Source organism: Mirounga leonina, unplaced genomic scaffold, assembly GCF_011800145.1.
Source record: "Mirounga leonina isolate KUSES-001 unplaced genomic scaffold, KU_Mleo_1.0 Mir_165, whole genome shotgun sequence".
NCBI classification, from domain to species: domain Eukaryota; kingdom Metazoa; phylum Chordata; class Mammalia; order Carnivora; family Phocidae; genus Mirounga; species Mirounga leonina.
The window spans coordinates 36,150,067-36,166,234 of NW_023270415.1; the positions used below are offsets into that span (position 1 = coordinate 36,150,067).

General features: G+C 36.6%; 1 protein-coding gene across 1 annotated transcript in view; it reads right to left on the minus strand.

Moving 5' to 3' along the window:
* MMP16 (matrix metallopeptidase 16) overlaps positions 1-16,168 on the minus strand; it is a 278,540-nt gene that overhangs the window by 140,625 nt on the left and 121,747 nt on the right. The window lies entirely within an intron of this gene.

Sequence of the window (16,168 nt, forward strand, 5' to 3'; positions counted from 1 at the left end):
TTGTTGCAAGCTTATTGTTTATAAGGAACTATACTCAATACTGGGTAAGATAACAAATAAAATATGACCCCTGCCCTTTAGGAACTTAACTTCCCCAAATAAGGGATGATACCTTTTCAACAATAACCCCAATGAGACATCTATGCTGGAAGGGGTAGTTAATGTGCATATACCACATCTAAAATGTCACTTTCCTGAACAACTAACCAAGGGCTGTTGTCATCATGAGTAGCATCAACAATACAGACCATATTATTCTGTCATGACATTTTGAGTATAAATTTCATGTGATTGATCTATTCAATTGTAGTTAGATGTCTTGAAGGGTAGGTAAGTGTTTCTCATGTAAAGAATAGTCTTCCATTTATTTAAGGTGACTCACTTCAATCCAAATAATGTAAGTGACCAAAATTCTCATATATAAACGAATCAGACTATCTTGCTAAGTATGTTTGGGTCTCTCTTTAAGGATCTCATGATTTTTATTCTCCTCTTCCCCAGAGAAGGGAGATCCTGTGTGGATAGTGAGAGAAAGATGTCTGAGTTGAGCTCACATCCCAATCGTGATTATAGCAACAATTCAGTCATTTAAGGTCAGAATTTCAAAGTAACCTAAAACTCAGGGTATTTGGGGAAAAAAAATTTTCACCAGAGAGCAGATGCTTTCCAGTTCTACAATTCTATGCATTCATTTTAAATGCACAATCATATGTTCAGCTCATATCCCATCCTTCTGTCCCTTACCTCAATCTTCCATGGGGTACTAAGATTTCTTGAAGTGCAGTGAACTGCCTGTCAAATTGAGAAAGGCCAAGTAATTCTGCCTGTCACACAGAATAGAAGCTGTGCTATTTAGTGGAAGGTATTCACCAGTATGTATTTAACCTTGCCACCTGGGTCTATTCATCATACAAATGATGATCCTATGAAGCTACAGCTTTTCCCCGATACCTGATATACTTCCGCTATGACCTGACCACTAACACAGAGGAGAGCTATTTTCTCAGTGAAAACAAACAGTAATTATATAAATTAAATTTCACCAAAAGAGACTGATATTAAATATACCAAAGTCTTAATGTGTGAAAAGACAAGGTGGATTCATTTGTAGTATTTCCAAGAAAATGATGCCCCCAAAAGCTTAGAACTCTAAGCACAACCCTTTGAAAATAAAATAAAACATTTATTCTAAAACTGTTTAAGAGATCAACAACACCTCACTGTCAGGAAGGTTTACTTTCGAAACTCCATCTAGTAAATTCACCTACCACTTGGTGAAAACATGCCAAGATACTCCTCTCATCTAATCTGTAATGAATAGGCTTCCAGGGAAGACACGTATGTTCAGAGTTACCTAGTCAACAGTGCTGCAGTCTGAAATAGACTCCATTTGTTTTCTGAATGAAGGAGACAAGAGTTCACTGGCAATGTATTACTTACTAGAAAATTCAATACCTATATTGTAATGCAATTTCCCCCAAATTAGAAGAGTTCATCTTGATACTTAACAATATACATTCACTAATATTCTGAAATTGAACTCTTTTTCCCATAACACTTTGTTTGCATTTATTTCTTACTTGTTAGAGAGCTGACTTGTTGCTAGGTTACTCATGGGTGCTAAGCTACTGGCCACCACATCGTTTATGGTGTCAGCAAAGAGAAAACTACACAAATAAAAAGACTATAAAATATATAAATTTTAAATGGATAATGAAAAAATAGCATGTTATAAAAATACATATTGATTTATGCATTACCCTTTAAAACAAATGAGTTGGAATAATAAAAAAATAAATTGTGATTTTTCTTCAAGATCTCTTTTATATTATGCCATTTATCATGAAAGTCAATTTTTTCTAAATGATTGAGAAGTGAATAATTCTTTTTAATTGAAAAATATCAGAAAATCTATGGGACCTGCCATTTTATAGTCAAAGTTTGTTTTTGTCTGATAACTGTCACTGAGATTATGGGTCACCTTGAGTTTACCATTCTTAATATCATTGTTATTTGTTAATTAAGATATCTTTGACATCATCAAGAATTAACCAAGAATAATTCTCAATGGAAACTTGCAATGGATCTTTCCACAAAACAGTGGAAAATCAAGCATATCAGTGTCATGTTAAGAGTATGAAACCAGCAAGCCATCAATAACATTTTTTATTAAAACTGCTGTGGACAATCATACTCTACGTGGATATAAAAAACAAAACCTAAAGTATTAATTTGATCCACAGTGCATCTTTACATCCAATACTCAAAAACTGCAGGGAAAAACAAATACTTGCTTAAATAATCTTAAACACCGAGAGAGTATAGTCTCTTGAGTTTGTTTTTGTCTTACACAAACTACTTAGTTTAAGCTGTTGACACCACAGAATTCTGAGAGTCTGATCATTTTGGGTATGATAGAGAAAAGAAATCTGTACCAAATAGCCCTACATAAGATGCTAACGCTCCTTGGAGGAGACTAAGTTGGTCACCATGGTGATGTAAAACTGACCAAATACAAAGTGGACAGGACACTCAGCATCAACAGTAGAAAACCACTATGGCCAAAATCCAGAAAGCTTTGTAAACACTGACTCTTAAGTCACCACTGAATGACGATCAGGTATAAATAGTGTATATCAGATTCAAACACTGGTCCATAATCATCATAGAGGTATAGGAAACTCTGTTATAAGTCATCTTATTCTATGTATATAGAACAAAAACCCTTGTGTTATATAAATAGAGCATGGTGGGTAGCCTTAGCACCTTATCAATCTAAAGTAACGAAAGGAAATTTTAAAAATTCAAATATGAGGGTGCCTGGGTGGCTCAGTCAGTTAAGCGTCTGCCTTCAGCTCGGGTCATGGTCCCGGGGTCCTGGGATCGAGTCCCACATGAGGCTCCTTGCTCAGTGGGGAGTCTGCTTCTCCCTCTCCCTCTGCTGCTCCCCCCCCCCGATTGTGCTCTCTCTCTCTCTCTCTCTGACAAATAAATAAATAAAATCTTAAAAAAAATTGAAATATGACAGAAGTGACATAGAAAACATTTTTCTTTTCTACTAAATTACAACCTTCAATATCTTATTTGATAGAAAATTAAATTAAATATACAAAGTAATATTTGAAGGTACACCTTATCCCTTAAAGACTATACCATAGACTTCATCCTCATACATTGTTATTTGAAATATATCCCTGTTTTAAACATTGTTTTTAATGTTTAATGTTTAAATTTCCTGGATGACAGGAAATAAGTTTGCCTTCTGAGATTGTCTCTTAATATTTTTTTCAGTGCTCTCAAAAGCATATAATGGGTAGTTAAGGAATAATTTCCTCATGTATGCATTTGGGGGAAATGTTGAATTTGCAGGTTTGATGTGAGGACTGAGAATACATAAAGCCACCAGCACATTTTTTGCTCACTCATATTATTATTTTATGCTTACTAATTGCTCTGAGTTCTTGAAATTGTTCCTGCTGTCCTTGGAATGAATGGGGCAAGACTGAAATGCAGGTAAGATGTAAAGAATCAGAGTTGTGAGGAAAGACAACTTGTTTTTATTTTGTTTTCTTTGTTTTGCCTTCTTTTGCTTACTGGATAGACACATGCATTTCCAGTGCACTGAGAGCACTGGAAAACTATCAAGAAACAAGTTTCTTTGGAGGCAAAACTTGTTTTACTGTCTGGGAATTAGCCCATGTCATTATCATGAGGACAAGCAACCACAGAACCTCAAATACAGCAACAAAGTCTAACCTTGAATTACCTTCCCTCTTTTACTAACAGTCAAATTATCTTGCTATCTTGGAGACAAAACCAATTTCCTGCACTTAGTGATTATTCAAATGGAGGAACAACCAGAAGAGTGCTGGTCTCTGTAGAGTAAGAGGACTTACCAAGCAATAAAAGGTAAACATTTAAATATTAAATTCTGTGCCAATAGATATTGCCTTTACCAGACTGTAGTATAAATAGGAGTAGCAGGCATGCAAAGTTTTAGTAAATCCCTTAATAAAGAATATCTTTGTCACTAATATTTCATGTAACCATATTGGGAAAACCCGTTAATCAACTCAGCTATCCACACCCATATATCAGTGTGGTATCCTGAAAGATGGTTATCAACAACAAAAAGGAGACATTAGCAGTTCTCATGACTAACAACAAATATAAACAGAGGATTTTTAGAATATATATATATTTTTTAGATTTTTTTTTAAGATTTTTATTTACTTATTGAGAGAGAGAGAATGATAGAGCATGAGAGGGAGGAGGGTCAGAGGGAGAAGCAGACTCCCTGCTGAGCAGGGAACCTGATGAGGGACTCGATCCCGGGACTCCAGGATCATGACCTGAGCCGAAGGCAGTCGCTTAACCAACTGAGCCACCCAGGAGCCCTAGAATATATATTTTTACTTAGTCTCTCAGGCCAGTACTAAAATCTAGAGAAGTAGATTTTCCTCCAGTTGTTAAAGCTAGTAAGTTTATCAATGCCTTAATATAACATTAAGATACTCCTATTCATTTACTAAGGTGAATCACAAATGCAAGAACCAGATTAAAATTCCATCACTGGCAGGACCCAACATACGGAAAGAACATCTTGAAAGGATGTTTAGATATTTTTCCAAGAAGAATTTAAATAATTAAACTAATGAATTTATTAGGGCAGGGAGGGATATATTTTAGAATATATGTCAGACCACATGTCTATTTGTGACTGAGCAAGTGATTTCAGGTAAAGCTCATTGCAGCTCATGTGTGGTATGGCCAAATGCAAAGTCCATGGGCCCCGTGATCATATGATCCAAATTATAGCACTCAATATAGAAGGAAAAGGGCAAAGGTAATAGTTTTATTTATAGTATTTACTTTATAGTATTTTATGGTATTTTAGTAACAATCACTTCAATTTACACAATTATATAATTTTTTATTATTTTCGGATGTCATTTTTAAAATTATTGAATTCATATTAAATTTTAACATATTTATTAAAAAATTTAAGTATGTAATGATTAACATATAATCTGATATAATTAACTGACTTTCTTGATAAAATAAAGGAAAGCATTTTTAATAGTTTTCAATATTATAAAATTATTTTCCATTTTTCAGTATGAGACTTCCAAATGTTAAAATTCTGTTATTAACTAAAATTAACAACTAAAAAGTGTCCCTCCCCTATTTTGTGTATTACCCACAGAGTTAGCAAAGGTTTAAGGACATTTTCCCCTGAAACAGCATATATTTCATAGTTACAAAGAAGGGCAGAATTTAGGGGCTAAATTTTCTAGTCTGAAAAGTGGCTATCAATATGAATTATAACTACCTATTAACCAAAAAACTAAATTGATGTGGGAGTAGTCATTAAGAATTGGTCAAATTGAAAATTCATAGGATAAGTTAATGAGGCAGAAATTAGCCTTTCTGTTCATTCAAAAATCAATGGGTTCTAAATCACCATCCCATTCCTACCATGAATGAATCAGTGTATGAAATTGCACATATAGAATTCAATTCCTTTAGAATTTTACTGTCTATTTAAATGGCTTCTTAAAATGGAAATCAAACAGTGGAAGGACCAAAAGTTACACCATTGAACATCTTAGCCATCAAGAGACAACTGCCTTTTGGACAAGGAGATGGAAAACAGCTGGATCATTAGTAAAAATTATAATGATCATGATGACCATATTTTTCACCTTAACATGAAATTCTTTAATTTGTTACAGAAACTAAAAACTTGGGATATAAAGGCTAGGGAGAGATTTTTCCATTCTGCATTTGAGTGAACTGCAGTTGGTATTTCATAGCTCTGGGAGCTAATAGTAATATGAGCTCAAATAGTAATGGCTGATCTCCAGTCATCAAACAAATAAACAAAAACAAAACCCCCCACCAAACTAAAAAAACAGTTGTTTTTAATTGGGATTCTATCATATGCTAGTCATTGTACTGGCAAGTTTGAGTACTATGCTATATTGGTCTCCTTATGGTTTTTCCTAAGTATGTTTTATATTTTTAAAGATGAATATATAGTGTCCATGCACATACACAGACACACTGACAAAACAAGACCAAAATAACTCAAAAAGACAAAACTCAACCAACAATGAACAATAGCAGGGCATTATGTCATCTCACTAACCCCAGTTTCTCAGATGGACAGAAATAATTACCAAAACAGTAACTACTTATATTAATCATTAACATGATACTACTTTTTATCAAAATCACCTCACAAAGCTAGAGTAAAATTCTCCTCAAATTTGTGCTTCCTTATAGTAGTGAATGAAGTGCTGAGCAATGCATCCTGTGAATTTTCTAAAAGGCATGTCCTTGAGCCTGAGTCAGGTGGATGATCAACTCAACTCGCCCTTATTTTCTGGGGGCAGATTCAATCTCACCAATACCAAAAAATGATGAGGAGATTAATCTCAGGGTCTTCAAAGTAGGAGTATAAAATGCCCCATTGAGATGTAGGCCCAAAATGCTACAGCATTTTATGTAATGCATGCATCCACACATTCATGCATGAATACACCTATCTATAAAATAAGAAGAAATCAACTTCACTTTTATTTAATGTTCAGATTGATATTGGGGCCCTCACGTGGACATTTATTTGTCACCTGCGTTCCAGCAGGTGTCCGGAGGAAGGAGATAGAGTTCCACAGTGTGGAGGGGTTTACAGAATCACCTGCAACAGTTAGCTTGATTCTAGCACATTATAACACCACTATTTTTCTGTGACAGATTAAATGAATTTATGGGTTATATCGTCTTAAAAGTAGAAATTTTATAATACTTTGTGATATGATGGGGAATGGCCAAAAACGTATTTTGTACCATATATATGTTTCCTGGTTATCTTATGAAAATGTAAAGAGTTGTCAAACTTGAATAAGCTATGCATTTCTTTTACAAAAAGACAAAGTGTTGCCTTTTTCTGTAAAGGGAACTGGCTGCAAATAGTATGCTACTCAATTGCTACTTTGAAAGTAATCTGTCTCAAGATAAATGCGATGTTTTAGTAATGTAGGAGAAAGAAACTACTTTTGAAAGATGTGCCATGTAGAGAGTATGTTAAAAATGCATGTTTAGAAATGTTTCCATTATCACAAGACTTTGTACTCAAAAAGATATAAATACTTCACCTATTAAAACTCTCTCTTAAAAAACAAAAAAACTCTCAATTTCCTACTTTAAAATTCCAGCAACAGGGGTGCCTGGGTGGCTCAGTCCGTTAAGCATCTAACTCTTGATTTTGGCTCGGTCATGATCACAAGGCCATGAGCTCGAACCCCATGTGTCAGGCTCTGAGCTGGGTGTGGAGCCTGCTTAATATTCTCTCTCTCCCTCTCCCTCTGCTCTCCCCTCCTCCCCGCCAGGGTGCTCTCTTTCTAAAAATAAATAAATAAATAAATAAAAATAGAAAAAATAAAAATATAATTCCAGGGGGTGTCAGAGTGGCTCAGTTGGTTAAGTGTATGCCTTTGGCTCAGGTCATGATATCAGCGTCCTGGGATAGAGCCCCGCATTGGGCTCCCTACTTGTGGGGAGTCTGCTTCTTCCTCTCCCTCTGCTCCGTCCCCTTCCCACCACCCCCTCTCCCCCACTTGTGCTCTCTCTCACATAAAAATTTTAATAAAATAAAATAAAATAAAATTCCAGCAACAGAATTTTCTACCTATAAGATAGCCTGCTAAAAAAGAATAATTTTAGTGGGATTTTAAGCCCATTTGTTAAAAATATGAAAATGCAACACCTGATTAGTTTTCAGGGACAACTGACAGACATCATGGAATATGGAAATTTACTGTCTGAATTTTACCAAAAAACTTTTGCATAATTGATAGGTAGGATTATAAAACGAGGTTCATGAGTTGCAATCAGCTAATGATGTAACTTTTTCAGTTGCATGTACATTTCCTTGTGAGGTGGTGAGATGTCTTTTTTGGCCATGGTAATTTTAAATGGGTCTTGAAATCGCTGTATTTCCAAGTGTTAAATCAATATTATAGTGTAGTCAGTGACAGAATTCTCCAGGATAATAATTAGTGATAGTCCTAATAGGAGCAAAACAATATAAATACAATTAATAAGTAAAACAAAAAATATATTTTTTTAATTTTATGACATCCTTAGCTCATCTTAATATTCCTATTTTGAATATGTTTCATAATATATACAATGCTTAGTACATCTGTTCATGAATAGAATTATAAATAAGAGAGGGTAAATGTTAAAAAAATTGATTGATGGAGATATGCTATCAAAAGTGTGGAGATCACTGATCTGATAGAAAGTACTCTATTTTTAAAAATGAAGCTACTTCCGGGGCACCTGGGTGGCTCAGTTGGTTAAGCGACTGCCTTCGGCTCAGGTCATGATCCTGGAGTCCCTGGATTGAGTTCCGCATCGGGCTCCCTGCTCAGCAGGGAGCCTGCTTCTGCCTCTGACCCTCCCCCCTCTCATGTGCTCTCTCTCTCTCATTCTCTCTGTCTCAAATAAATAAATAAAAAAAATCTTAAAAAAAAAAAATGAAGCTACTTCCTTAAATTCTCTCCAATGTGATATACTTACTCTCCCTAAGGGATGAGAAGACAGTTTATCCATATCTATATATTACATTCTGACTGTGACAATTCCCAAGCTCTTCCTTTCTGTCACACTATTGAAGCTACTCAAGTCCTATAGAATAAATTCCTTAGGATGATTTCCAAGCCATTCATGATTTAGTCTCAAAGTGTGCCTTTGTTACTTTGCTCCATGGAATTCTTTGGTCACACTGAAATTTGAGTCCCACTCCCAACAGACGTCCATAAGAACAGCAACCATTCCTTTATTGCCCACTATGTACCAATTTACATGCATTATCTTTATCCCTTATAACACGTCTGTGAGTTAAGCACTATTATCTCTGTTTTCAAAATGACAGAATATACCCCAGAACGATTAAATAACTTTCCCAAGGACGCACCGATATAAGAGGAATGATCAGTATTCAAACAGAGATCTGACAGATACCCACGCTTGGCTCTCTCTGTTATTCTAGGCTGCCTCTTAGACATGCGAGAGACCCAGCTGCCTATCTCTATCCTGGGAAATCCTAGGAGACCTATTCACATTTCAAAACAAGAAGGCAGACCATCTGAAAATACATCTACAATAACTAACAGTGTTCAGTTTTTATGCAAACAAACCATCCCATTTTATATCACGAAAGTATATCTTAACCGTGGTTGCCTATGTTCTGGGTGTAACACTCACTCCTACCTCCAAGAGCTTCTCTAATTGCCAATGCAAAACAGGCTCGCACGGTCCAATCTGCCCCGCCCAATTAATATTCTTATTTCCATGCTAGACTATTTCATGTATGGCCACTTCAGTTTTACAGTTAAAAAAACAAACAAAAAACCCCCCAAAACACTGAAACGCTCTTTGCCAGAGACTTACCCTTTCTTCACTAATTCTTTCACGGCACTTTCTTACTGTAGCTTTGATACTGCTGGTCAACTGTATCTACACTTTCCTTGGTTATCTCTTCTAAAATTAATCCCTCAAATACCATCTATTTGCTGATGACAGACCAATTTAACCCTCTAACCCTGACCTCGCCCTAAGGCCAGGACTGCTTTCACACTGATGTTTAAACCCCAAACACAGAATTACCCTTAATCCTGCCTTTTCCTCATCATTCACATCTAATCCGTCATCACTCCTTAGCTCCAACTTTACCTTGAAAGCAAACCTTATTTCTGCTGACACCCCTTTGTCTAGGACACCATCATTTATCACCAAAAATTACAAGATTCTCCAACTGGTCTCTGCTTTCATATTGCTACCTCACTCTCATCCAACGAGTTGTTTTTTTTGTTTTTGTTTTTGTTTTTTGATAAGAACACAACCCCAAATTTACCATTTTAACCATTTTCAGTTTAACAACTCAGTGGCATTAGGTACATTTACATTGTTACGTATCCATCACCATTATTCATCTCCAGAATTTTTCATCACTCCAAACTGAAATTCTATATGCGTTAAACAATAACTCGCCCTTTATCTTCTTCTCACAGTCCTTGGTAACCACTATTCTACTTTCTATGAATGTGACTCATGTAAGTGGAATCATGCAGTATTTGTCCTTTTGCATCTGATTTATTTCATCTAGGATGTTCTCAAGGTTCATCCAAATTACAACTTGTAGTGTGTAACATTTTTAAAGGTGAATAATAGGACATTGTATGTATATACACCTTTTTGTTTACCCATTGATCCATCAAAATTTTAGTTGCTTCCATCTTTTTGGATATTATAAAGAATGCTGTTATAAACACTGGCCTACAAATATCTTTTCAAATCCCTGCTTTCAGTTTTGGGGGGTATATATTTAGAAGTGGAATTGCTGCATTTTATGGTAAATCTACATATAACTTTTTGAGGGACTGCCTTACTGTTTTCCAGGGGCTTCACCATTTTACATTCCCACCAATAATGCACAAGGGGGTCCAATTTCTTTTCTTCCTCACCAACACCTGTTATCTTCTGTTCTTTGGTTTGTTTTCATTTTTTTGTATGTGCTATATCTTTTTAAATGTAGATCAGGGAATAGCATTCACTTGATTATAACCCTTCAGCAGTTTCTCAGTGACTTAATGTAAAATTTAGATTCCTTACTGTGGCCGACAAGTCCATGCACAGTCATTGTTGAAACTTTAACTTCTTTTCATAGTACCCCCTTTTAATATTCCACACATATGGTCTTTTTTTATCCCACCCCCACCTCCCGGAACCAGCTAAATTCTTTCTTGCCTTGGGGTACTGCATTTACCTTTCCCATGTATGAAATACAAAAATACATTTCTCTCCATCCTTTAAAATTTAGGTCAAATTAGACTTCTTCAAAGAAACCTTCCCTGTTTCCACTTTACCACTACCACCAGCACCAGGGAGCATCCTGTTTAAGTCCCTCACCACACTTATCATGATTGTTGTATGGTAGCTCTGTTTACTTATGTGTTTGTTCTTTATCTTTATATATCTCTTTCAACATGATAGACACAACACCTAGAACAATTTTCTGAGCTGGAGTAATGGAATTACAAGGGCTAGATAAATGGAGAACCCACTGGGGTTGGGTTAACTACCCAATAATTCAACCCCCCCCCCCACATATGCAACTAGGCTCCAAATGTGAACAATAAATCTTAGCTCATCGCATCCATAGCAAAGGTTAGTAACTTCCAGGCACCTCAGAATAATTCTAGGAAATACAGAGCAAGGTAAAATATGGGTCAATGTTAGAAAAGCACTTAGCAGTTTTCATCTTTGCCTTTTCAGATTCAACTTCCATCCCCACATCTGGAGATAAAAATCAAGGTGGAATTGTTTTTACAGCTTTAAAATTGCTTTCAGGAAAGTACTGATGAGTGTAAACAACACACCAACAGCTTACATTTATTAAGTCAGGTGCTGTGTTAATCTCCTTAATACACTGGCTCATATAATTATCACAACAAGCCTGTGAGGTTGGTATTATTATCTTCATTTTACAGATGAGGAAACAGGCTGAGAAGGCTTAATCAACTTGCTCAGGACTTCAGAGCAAGTAGGTGATACCCAGGGATAGGAGTGTGAGTCTAGAATGGCTCTTGTTCTTAACAATTGCCAGGAAGCCAAGAAGAGTGAGTCCTTGATAAACTAGCCTTTATGATATAAGATTAAGGATGGCCCAAACAGGCCATTCTAGGTCAGAAATCAGCTGTCTTATTTCACATAGCTGAATCTCATCCGTGGGTAGTTGGGACATTTTGCTGAAGAAAAAAAAAAAAAAACATAAATTGAATGACATTATTACCTATCTGTCCAACAGAACCCTAGCAACTAGTAAAGAGGGAGGAAAAGTAAGGAGCTCTCAAAAGGCTGAAAAGTATTCTTATTCTGTAAAAGTGAAACTTTCATTTCTTTGTAAACAGCATAGTCCTCTAAAGGCAAATCTCTTTCTGATTTCCACCACATGGTAAGAAAAGAGATTTGATTTTACCAATTAATTATTATACTGAGATTTTGGAAACACTAAACTTTGCACTTAATTTTGAAGTAGGGAAGGACAATTAATAATTGTCCTGACAGAACTCCAGAAGATAGAGTGAATATGGAAGAACATTTAAAAACAACAAGGGGCAGCTGGGTGGCTCAGTCGGTTAAGCGTCGGACTCTTGGTTTTGGTTCAGGCTATGATCTCATGGGTTGTGAGACAGAGTCCTGCTTTGGGTTCCACACTCAGTGGGGAGTCTGCTTGAAGATTTTCTCCATCTGCCCCTTCCCCAAATCCCACACGTGCGTGCACTCTCTCTCTCTTAAATAAAAAAAATAAATCTTAAAAAAAATAAAGACAACAACAAAAACACATGTATTCCAACTGCCAGTACTCACCAATCAGCTTTCTATCTCCAGGGACAATCTTGTGCTTCAGATTGTGAAAGCATTCTTTGCCCCAGAAGGTGTATACTTCTTGGAAATGTGAAACTTTTTTTTAAGGGAATAACATAGTATGAAGGTTGAAAGAGTTTAACATCTATTATAATTAAAGTATTTGGAGAATAAATGCTTTCTAACAATTACAATTAGAAGGGTTTTTTTCCCCCCAAAATAAGATACCTGTGTTTTAAAAATATATATGCTTTAGAATTAATGAGTGGAAATTAAAGTTTCTCAAGGATAAGAAGTATTCCAGATTCTTCTAAAGAGGAAGGAATTTAAAAAAATGAGTTAAAAAAACAACTCTTCCATGTGCACTAATTTTTACTAAAATCTTTACTAAAATCTTATTATGTACAAGTTCTTGGCTAGGCCTCGAGGTCACCACACTGAACAATACAAAAGTAGCCCTTGGTCTACTGGAGCATTCAGACTGATGGCTTGGAAGACCAACAGTAAATAAGCAATCTCCAAATAAATATGTCATTTCAGATTGTAACAAATGCTTTAAACAGAACAGAGTGTTGTGAAATCTAACTGAAGGATCTAATTTAGATTTAGAGGATAAGAAGACACATGAACTGAGAGTTGAACTGAAACTCAAAATATAAGAAAAAGCAAAGGAGAAAAAAGAGAGAAGCTCATACTAAGGCAGAGATGGGCAGGCACATATGCCCAGGAGCATGGGTGGTGGGTTTAAAACATGTGTACAGATTCTTTGACACCTGTCCCATCAAAAGGAGGAGTCTAATTTCCTCTCCCCTTGGTTATGGGCTACTTTTATTACTTGCTTTTGATTAGCAGAGTATGATGGAAGGACGAGATGCTGCCCAACTTTTAAGGCTGGTTAGAAGAGTCTTCTGCCTGGCTCTCTCTTGGGAAAATCACCCTGGGAACCCAGCCTCCAAATTGTAAGGAAGCCCAGGCCACATACAGAGGCCACATGTAGATTCCCTCTGACATTCTCATGTGAAGTCCCAACCAATGAGCTGGCATCAACTAAGTGAGACAAGGAACTAATATGCATTCACATGATTCTAGCTCCCAGCCTGTGAGTAGTGCTTAGAGAAACAAGCTACCCTTGCTGAGCCTTGCCCAAACTACAGATTTGTGAGTAAAATGAATGCTGTTATTTTAACCCACTCAGCTTTGGGACTAATTGTTTCACAGTAATAGATAAGTGGACTAGCATGAAAGAGCTTTGAATTTTCAAGGAACTGAAAGAAAGCCACTTTGGCTAAGAGGGAATGAGTCTAGGAAAGAGTTATACGATCAAGTCATGCAATAACTTACAGCATTTAATATGTGTGAGTGTGATATAGGAAGCAGAGAAGGGTTTTAAACCTCTAAGTGATATGATCATATTCGGGTTTGGAAAGTGTCATTCTGGCTACTGTGTGGGTAATTAATTGGAGAAAATATGAATAAAGTAGGGGCAGTTAGGAAGTAAATGCAATGCTGGCAGTAGCTGGGAAGACGGATAAGTAGATGACTTCAGGATACATTTGAGAGGTAGATACAACTTTGCAAGCTATAAAGTATGTTGCAGTTGTTGTCACTACTATTACTATTGTTATACCACTTAAGTGCATACTGTTTTTTGGAGGGTTGAATGCTAGGCACTAGGATACAAAGAAACTTCAAAGTGTTTGCCATTAAGGAGTTCATAGCCTAGCTGTCAAAGAAACAAGCAAACATTCTGATGAAAGCTTGTATGGGCACCAAAGGTGCACCTGGATAGGTCACCCAAATCTCCAAGGGTAGAGTTTGGGGGTGATGGTAATAGAACTTAAACATACCTCAAAAAGCATTTCAAGGCATTTAAATCTCCTTAGTTTATAAAAAGGCTCCTCTGTCCTCTTTCCATCTCTAAGGTCACTTCCTTAGAGTAGGCTCTCCTTTACTTGTACTTGAATATTGCAACACTTGCCTAATTGCCTAATTCATTTCCCTGGCTCCATATTCTTTCCATTTTGATCTACCCTACTTAGTACTGAAAGATTAATTATCCTAAAATACCATTTCCTTTTTTTAACTTTCCTGCTCAAGACACTATGATTGCTATCATTTACTTCCTGAACTGGTTTAAAATTCTTTTCTTATATTTAATAAACTCCAAAAGCTCAGAATGTATCTACTTCTGCAAACTCGACCCTCTTTAAAAACATGTATACTGGGGTGCCTGGGTGGCTCAGTCGTTAAGCGTCTGCCTTCGGCTCAGGTCATGGTCCCAGGGTCCTGGGATCGAGGCCCGCATCGGGCTCCCTGCTCCGCGGGGAGCCTGCTTCTCCCTCTCCCACTCCCCCTGCTTGTGTTCCCTCTCTTGCTGGTCTCTGTCAAATAAATAACTAAAATCTTTAAAAAAAAAAAAAACATGTATACTAACTGAATATTACCCAAACTGATTTATGGGCCACGGAATGTGTTTCCCGGGGTTTGCTTATGTTCCTACCAGTCCCATACCATCATTATCCTGCACACACCAATATGTCTTGCCCAATCAAGTCCCAGTCTTCCTTGAAGTCTTTTTATTTCCTTATCTCTCTCTCTCTAGTACTTAGTGTGCAGGCAGCTCACTGAGCACTTAAGAAGTCATCACGTGACAGGTAATGTTCTAAGGTGGGTATGCGCACAGCCTCTGAGTCCAGGGGACAGAGGCTCAAGCCTGGATCACATACCCACAAGTTATGGTCTTGAGCAAAACACAGGGCCTTTGTAAGCCTCAGTTTGTACATCTGTGAAATGGAGATAATATCACTACCTAAGGATTGTATCGAGGATTCAATAAAATATCCCTACAAGAGTACTTACCATAGGGTATGGCACCAAATAGTTCAGCAATAGTGAATAAAAAAATACTTATTTTTTAATATATTTAAAAAATATATAATTATTTATATAACATACTTCTATTTCCAAATTATCTGAAGAATACATGACAATTTTAGGTAGCAGATTTGTTACATTCTTGACAAAATATCTCTGATCTCTACACCCCCTGGGAAGAAACCACAAAACAAAAAAAACCTGTTCCTCTGCTAGCACATACCATCGCTGATGAACATCTCATGAGCCCCTCTGGGATCTTATCCTCTGAGGTTCCAGTACAAGATACTTGAGCTGTATCCTCTCTCTACCATGAATCCTGTTTTCTACTTCCTGGATTCCGCTCAGTCTCTTGTCATGTCTTGTAATTTATATTAACAAGATAAGTCTGGCACAGGCATCAATTTTAGTTTTTCCTCTTTTCTTCTGAAAATATGTCCCTAACTGCACTTATTTTATCTATACGAATTGCTACCTTTGCTTAATTCTACACATCCATGGCTTAGTTATCCTACAGGTTCAAGCATTACTTATATGCATCAGCTGAGCTTGCCTTCCCTCACCTTTATTTGGCTTCTCTCTGGTAACAAGGCAGATGAACTACATCTTTGTCATCTTATGTTTCCTGGTGATGTAAACACTCATATAGCAAGACTGACAAAATTATAAGGACTGTGCTATTTGAGGACAATAGTGGGAAGGAGAGAGGGAGGTAAGAAGTAAAAGAGAGAGAACACAAAGTAGAAAAATGAAACACCAACAGTTAAGGGGTGCCAAAGAAAAGAGGCCAACAAAAGACACAATGGAGACACCAGAGAAATAGGGAAAGAATCAGCAGTGTCATGGAAGTTGACAG